The sequence below is a fragment of the Perognathus longimembris genome, chromosome 8 (assembly GCF_023159225.1).
Source record: "Perognathus longimembris pacificus isolate PPM17 chromosome 8, ASM2315922v1, whole genome shotgun sequence".
Taxonomy (NCBI): Eukaryota; Metazoa; Chordata; class Mammalia; order Rodentia; family Heteromyidae; genus Perognathus; species Perognathus longimembris.
The window spans coordinates 32,366,268-32,371,788 of record NC_063168.1 but is presented as its reverse complement, the minus strand read 5'-3'; the positions used below and the strand labels follow the sequence as shown (position 1 = coordinate 32,371,788).

General features: G+C 38.8%; 1 pseudogene; it reads left to right on the top strand.

Annotated features, from left to right (window-relative positions):
• The first annotated feature begins 2,010 nt into the window (after positions 1-2,010).
• LOC125355977 lies at positions 2,011-4,222 on the top strand (annotated as a pseudogene).
• The last annotated feature ends 1,299 nt before the right edge of the window (positions 4,223-5,521 follow it).

Sequence of the window (5,521 nt, the reverse complement as noted above, 5' to 3'; positions counted from 1 at the left end):
AATGCAATACTCAATAATATCCCAACACCAGTATTTAATGAAATAGAGGAAGCAATCCTGAAATTCATACGGAACAATAAAAGACCGTGAATAGCAAAACCAATCCTAAATAGAAAGAACAGTGCTGGAGGAATTACTATACCGACCATCAAGCAGTATTACAAAGCTATAGTAATAAAATAGTGTGGTATTGGCACAGGAACAAGCCTGAAGACCAATGGAACAAAACTGAAGACCCAGAAGTGAACCCTCAGAACTATTCCTACTTAATCTTTGCTAAAGGAGCTAAAAAAAAATAGGATGGACGAAAGATAGCCTCTTTAACTAATGGTACTGGGAAACCTAGTTCAACACCTGCAACAAATTAAAACTGGATCCTTATATACCACCCTGAATCAAAATCAATTCAAAATGGTTCAAAACCTTGAAATAAATACAGATACACTGAAAACACTACAACAAGAAGCAAAAAAAAACAAAAAACAAAACAAAACAAAACAAAACAACAACAACAAAAAAACACTTGGGCTCCTTAGCACAGGATGAAACTTCCTTAACGAATGTCCACAAATGCAAAATATCAAAGAAAGGTTGGACAAATTGGACTGCATCCATCTGCAGAGCTTCTGCAGGGAAAAGGACATAGCTAGCTTGCAATATAAACAGAAAGCCCACAAACTGAGAAAAGATCTTTACTGGCCATACAACGGAAAAAAAGCCACATATCTAAAATATATGCAGAACTAAAAAAACTAACTTCCTCCAAAACAAAACTACAAAAAAACCAATATCCCCCTCAACTAGTTGGCTAAAGAATTAAAATAGTGGGCTGGGAATGTGGCCTAATGGCAAGAGTGCTTGCCTCATATACATGAAGCCCTGGGTTTGATTCCCCAGCACCACATACATAGAAAACAGCCAGAAGTAGAGCTGTGGCTCAAGTGGCAGAGTGCTAGCCTTGAACAAAAAGAAGCCAGGGACAGTACTCAGGCCCTGAGTCCAAACCCCAGGACTGGCAAAAAAAAAAAAAAAAAAAAAAAAGAATTTAAATAGTCTTCTCTGATGAGGAAATGAGCATGGCCAAGAGACATATGAAAAAGTGCTCTACATCACTGGCCATAAAAGACATGCAAATCAAAACAACATTGAGGTTCCACCTCACCTCAGTAAGAATGTCCTTTATCAAGAAAACTAACAATAACAAATACTAGATGGGATGTGGCCAAAAGGGCCACTTCATTTTTGGTGGGAATGTAACTAGTTCAACCACCCCGGAAAGCTGAATGGAGATTCCTCAGAAGGGTAAACATAGAGCTCCCCTATGACCCAGCAGCCCCACTTTTGGGAATCTACCCAAAAGACTACAAAACAAGAACACATTAAAGACACCAGCACAACCATGTTCATCGCAAGACAATTTGTCATAGCTAAAATATGGAACTAACCCAGATGCCCCTCAGTAGATGAATGGATCAGGAAAATGTGGTACATGTACACAATTGAATTTTATGCCTCTACCTGAAAGAATGACGTTGCCCCGTTAGTAAGGAAATGGAAGAATTTGGAAAAAAATTACACTAAGTGAAGTGAGCCAGACCCAAAGAAACATGGACTCTATGGTTTCCCTCATAGGGAATAATTAGCACAAGTTTAGGCTAGTCACAGCAGAGGATCACAAGAGCCCAATAAATATGCCCTTATGAAGACATAAGATGATGCAAAGTGAAATGAATTCCATGTTATGGAAGCGAGTGTAATTTCACTGTTGTAATTACTATCAACATGACAAATTGTAACTTCTCTTTTTGATGACCCTCTCATATACCTTTCCTGTTGTTGTCCCTGTACTATCAGTGTATCTCATCTGAGTACCCTAGATACCGTAGGTACTGGTATTAGAACTAGGGAAGTGAAAGGGAATATGAAAATCGAGAGACAATGGATATAAAGACAAAGGACTCCAAAAGCAATACTTGAAAACCCATTTGATGTAAACCAACTGAACAACTCATGACTGGAGAGGGGAAGGGTGAGGGGGGTGGAGAGATTGATGGAGGAGGTAACAAATAGTACCAGAAATGTACCCATGGCCTTACGTATGAAACTTTAACCCCTTTTTACATCACTTTGACAATAAATAAGTCATTATTATTAACAAAACAACAATAAGTATTCTATGTCTCTTAAAAAGCCCTTAGAATCTCATATCTCCTGCCTCTGTCCTGGAATTACAGGCCTGTGCACTGAAGTCAAGCTTTCAACTCACTTTTGATTTTATTGAAAATCACTTTCTTCATAATTAATATTAGGAATTACTCACTATCTACATTAAATGAAACATTGTGGAAAATATCATGTAAGTATATCTAATTTACTATGAATTCAAACAGGATTGCCAGATGTTCATCTGGCATTTAAATGCTGGGCTATGTGGGCTACATTCAAGTAATGATACTCTTTAGGATTTGAAGTATTGGATGATCTATTCAAAATTAAGGTGAAAGACATTGGTCAGAGTAGCAATATGAAATAAACTGGCAATATGAAATTAACTATATGACAGATAAAACAATAAAGGCCAACCCAGTTGTAAAAATCAGTTAAACAGTCAGGTACCAGGGGGTTACCTCTGTAGTACTACCTATTAAGGCAGCACAGAGCTAGAGGATGGAAATTCAAAACAAGCCTCCACAGAAAAGTCTCTGAGTCTCCATCCCCAGCACGGCTGGCAATGTAGTTTTTGGATTGTCACTCATGACAAGCAGGTCAGGCAAGTGCAAAACCCCAAGTTCAAGCCTCAGTACCATCAACAACAACAAAATCAATTTTAAAAAAATCACACACAGGATGTGAGCGCCATTCTGTCCAGACGGGCGCTGACCAGGCCGGGGTGCTCAAAGGGGACTGCATCCTGGAGGTGAACGGCATGAATGTTGAGGGGGCGACACACAAGCAGGTGGTGGACCCGGTCTGAGCAGGCAAGAAGGAATTCATCTTGACAGTGTTGTCTCTACCTCCTCATGAGGCGGATAACATAGATCCCAGTGACGACTCCTTGGGACAATCACTTTATGATTACACAGAAAAGGAAGCAGTGCCCATTTCGGTGCCCACATACAAACATGTGGAGCAGACTAGTGAGAAGTTGTGGTATACATGGCAGGGAGGCAGTTGTTTTCTAAGCAGTACCGGGAATTTGCCATCCTACACCAGAACCTAGAGAGAATTTGCCAACTTTACATTTCCTCGACTTCCAGGAAAGTGGCTGTTCTCATTATCAGAACAGCAATTGGATGCCCGGCATCGGGGGTTGGAAGAATATCTAGAAAAAGTGTTTTCAATACGAGTAATTGGTGAGAGTGACATCATGCAGGAGTTTCTGTCAGAATCAGATGAGAACTGCAATGGTGTGTCTGATGTAGAGCTGAGAGTAGCATTACCAGATGGAACAACAGTTATAGTCCAAGTTAAAAGGAACAGTACTACAGACCAAGTATATCAGGCTATTGCAGCAAACGTTGGCATGGACAACACAACAGTGAATTACTTTTCCTTATTTGAAGTGATCAATAATTTCTTTGTGTGTAAGCTGGCACCTAATGAATTTCCTCATATATTCTATATCCAGAATAATACATTGGCTGTTCCAGGCACCTGCCTGACAATTCAAAAGTGGCTTTTTACAACAGAAGAAGAAATCCTCTTAAACCACAAGGACCTTGCTGTTACATATTTCTTTCATCAGTCTGTTGATGATGTAAAGAAAGGTTACATCAAAGCAGAAGAAAAGTCTTACCAATTGCAGAAGCTATATGAACAAAGAAATATGGTCATGTACCTCAAAATGCTAAGGACTTGTGAAGGCTAAAATGAAATCATTTTCTCCCACTGAGCCTGTGATTCCAGGCAGAAGGGGCACGTTATGACAGCCATCAACATCATGCACTTTAAACTGCATGCCTGTACTGAAGAAGGACAGCTGGAGAACCAGGTAATAGCATTTGAATGGGATGAGATGCAGTGATGGGACACAGATGAAAAAGGAATGGCCTTCTGTTTTGAATATGCATGGGGAGAGAAAAAGCCTCGGTGGGTTAAAAGCTTTACACAATATTTCAATTACAGGCATGAGTACTTTGAGAGGGTGTTCTATGAGCTCAAATGGAGAAAAGAGAACATTTTCCAGATGCTGAGGTCACAGTAGAGGGATGTGGCCACCTAGCCTCTCATTTTCCCCTTTCCTTCCCCTTGCCTACACTTTCTTATCCCTTTTGTCTCCCATATCAGACAGACACAAAAGAAGAGAAAAAGGAAAAAAGTCATTATATACAAAAGCCCTAAACTAAATATTAATAACTCCCTCTGAATTTCATGTCTTGAATTGAGCTGGTAGAGAAAAACAGATTGGTCAGTACCAGAAGTACACTGAGATGATAGAAATAAGCCCAACCAACTCACCAAAGTATCCTTGTCCTTTCACCTGGGCCTCATACCAACAGATGCTCCTTGTACTATATGTGTAAGACTGGAACTATGAGCTTCATCCATTTGCACTGTTCAGACATATATATGTATGTATGTAAAAAGTTATAATATATGCAAAATTAGCTGCACATATATACATATATATTTCTTTTTAAATTTCATACCTTTCTTAGCTCATGTTTTTACACACCTTCCTTTCACTAGAATTCATGACCTCTCTCTTACTCTCTTTGTTTTGAAACAAACTTTAAAAAGGGAAAAAAATACAGAGAAGATACTTCTCCTCGTAGAGGACTTGAGAAGTTTACAACCTGCTTGGGTTTTTTCCCCCTCCTTCTTTGTACTAGGTACAGTTTCTGGCTTGTGGGTTGCCATAGAGTCTGAGGAGCAGGATGTGTAGTTGCTTTATCGTCTATAGGGTGGAGAGGGGAGGAGAAAGAGGTGTGTTTCTCATGGGCAGCAAGACTGAAGATCTATATAATAATTAAGAAGGTTTAACTCAGATATAAAAGAATGATTCAAATTTTAAAAAGATACATATGAGCTTTTCACTACTAGTAAATTAGTAAGACACAGTAATTTGAACTGATGCAAAAAATATATTCAATGCAAAACTGTTTGGTGTAAATTAATTGAACAACTCATGGGGGCAAAGGAAAGGGGGAGGGGGAGGGGGGAATGAGGGACTAGGTAACAAATAGTACAAGAAATGTATCCAATGCCTTATGTATGAAACTGTAACCTCTCTGTAATTCAGTTTGATAATAAAAATATATAAAAATACATTCAATAAAACAGCAATAACTATGATGCTCAAAGTACATATATGACTTCAATGAGGCACAGTTTTTGCATCATGTATACATTCTGTGCTTTCAATTTTTAAAAGTAACATAGTATGAAGATGTATTTCACAACTGGTAAAATTAATTATTTGAGTAGGCCACATTTTCTTTATTCTTCTTCCTGTTTCTCTCCTCTCTGTCAATGGAGGTAGCTCAGCCACCACTCTATAACTTAAATCAACCCCTACTAC